At 63.1% G+C, this 2,212-nt stretch overlaps 1 protein-coding gene across 5 annotated transcripts in view; it reads right to left on the minus strand.

The window, feature by feature from the left end:
* Glis3 (GLIS family zinc finger 3) overlaps positions 1-1,881 on the minus strand; it is a 440,925-nt gene extending 439,044 nt beyond the window's left edge. The window contains exon 1 of one of the 5 annotated variants that reach the window (XM_005388624.2): positions 1,203-1,881. The gene's annotated coding sequence lies outside the window, so the exon portion shown is untranslated. The remainder of the gene's footprint in view (positions 1-1,202) is intronic. The other 4 variants (XM_005388628.2, XM_013516325.1, XM_005388635.2 and 1 more) reach the window with 4 other exon arrangements.
* Between the last annotated feature and the right edge of the window lie 331 nt (positions 1,882-2,212).

Genomic DNA, 2,212 nt, shown 5'->3' on the forward strand with positions numbered 1-2,212 from the left:
CGTCCCCCCGGCCCCGCCGGTGCCGAGGGCTCGCCCCGGGCGCCCTTCCGCTTCCCGCCTCCCAGACCCCCGACCGAGTCTCAGGACGCGCACTGCGGAGCCAGGAGCCCGTCCCCAAAGTTTCCCCCTCCAGGTACCTAATTGAATCATTCCGAGGATGACAAATCCGCCCAGGCCGAGATTCCCAGACACAGGGGTGATTTCCTCATCCTCGAGGTGACTTGTCAGCTCCAGTGAGTAACTTGGAACTGTCGCTTGGGGCAAGGTGTGTGTCTAGGAGAGCGCGGCAGCTCACTCACGCTTTCCAGAGAGCGGCTCCGACAGACTTCAAAATACACACAGGGTCATTTATAGGGACTGGAGCCTTGCGCGGGACAAAGTCCCCGAGACTGAGACATTTTCCAAACAGTGCTGACATTTTGTCGGGCCGCACACAAATGTAAACGCGAGGTGACGAAGCGGCGGGGAGCGTGGGCGTCTCTGTCTGCGCGTCCGTGGCGTGGGAGGTCGCAGTTATAACCTAGCGGCTGCCGGTCGCCCTGCGGCCCCCGCCAGCCCGCGTACCTACTCACGCCCAGCACCCCCGAGACCGTGGGGCACCCGCTTGGGTGAGGCACGGCGTGGAAAGCCGCCTTCGTGGAGCTGTACAAACACGTGGAACCTGAAAAGGCAGCTAACTGCACCCCGTGTGAGCGCGGAAGACCTCGCGTCACCCCATCAGCTCCCACCTCGCCGGAGTTTCCCCTCTGCGAGAACTGGGGCTGGGGGCTGGGGCTGGGGTTCGTGCCCGAGCGTCCCGTAAGCTGCCCTGACTATACAGCCTGCTGGGACCTATAGTTTACAAGAAACGCAAAAACTCTGCCCAAGGAGCGAAACTTTCACACCGTGTTGATTTCCTTTCTGTGTCTCCGCTCCGGGCTCTTAAGGAACTGACAACGCGGCTCGATTCCTCTTGGAGGGTTGCTGTCGACCTCAATAAGCAAGCGTAGGTCTCTTAAAAACACACACACCCCTCTGAATCTGGGGGTGGGGAGCGCGTGTCCCTAAACCCGCCCGACCGCCAGCGGCTCGGCGTGGAAAACTATTTCTAATCCCTGCGAGTTTGCGTCCCGAGCCGTAACTCCCCCACACTTTCGCACTCTCGAGCGCCTCGCTTCTCCCGTCTCCCGCCCGCGAACAAAGTTCCTATGGCATCCACTTACCAGGTAACCAGGCTTTCCACAACAAAGCTCGGCGTGCGTGGCCCTTCCCCGGGCCAGCCGGTGCGAGTGACAGCGGGCGGGCGGCCGGCGCTGGCGCGGAGCAGCCCGGGTCTCCAGCCCGTCAGCGCGCTTCACCCGCGCTGCCTCGCTCGGAAATGAGAACTCCCATCCAAGCCGGGGGACGGAGCTCGGAAACCCGGCCCAAGCGCCGTGTGTGCGCGCGCGTCTGCGAGGGCAGCGGCGGCAGGGGGAGGAGGAGGCGGGAGGCGGGTGGCTGGACCCTCGGCATCAGCTCATCTCCCCGCTGCACACGCTCACGCGCAGATGATGTTTGTTTAGAAAGTTCACTTGCGACTTTGTGCCTCGCCTGCCCCGCTCATGCTCGCCCCGGGGCAGGGGATGTGTCCAGGGCCGGGGCCGAGATGCTGGTTAATTGCTCCCGGCGGGTGCCATCCGGGGAGCACCCGGGCGAGCCTGGAAGACGGCCAGCTGCCTACCGGGGTGCGGGGGCGCGGAGGTGGCGGCCCCGGGCGCCGGTGTCCGTGCGCGCCGCGCTCTGGGCTGCCCGGGCGGCGCAGTGCGGACGCGGTTGCTGAGGGGAAGGGGAAAGAGGGAGGGCGAGAGGGAGGGCGGCTGCCCAGCGAGCAGTGTCTGTGTGCGGCTGCGAGGGCCGGCCTGTAGCCAGCTGCTTCCTGAGTGTGAGCGCCGGAGGGGGATGGGGGCGGGCTTGCGGGTCACCCGGCCGGCCAATTCGAAGGCCGAGCCTGTGTCTCCCCCTCCACACGTTCACACACACACACACACACACACACACACACACACACACACACACACACACACAGTCTCTGCGAGCCTCTCGAGCGCCTAAGAGTCCCAGAACTCCCGAGTAGGGTAATAGCAAGGAGACCTTTGCCTTCACCTGGCCTTATTTGTTGCATTTTTTTAAAAAAACATGAAAAAGTGTGAGCCTTTTTATAGGATTTGATGTCAAATTATAAAGAAAAAGAGAA

The sequence above is a fragment of the Chinchilla lanigera genome, unplaced genomic scaffold (genome assembly GCF_000276665.1).
Source record: "Chinchilla lanigera isolate Chin_1 unplaced genomic scaffold, ChiLan1.0 scaffold00033, whole genome shotgun sequence".
Lineage (NCBI taxonomy): Eukaryota > Metazoa > Chordata > Mammalia > Rodentia > Chinchillidae > Chinchilla > Chinchilla lanigera.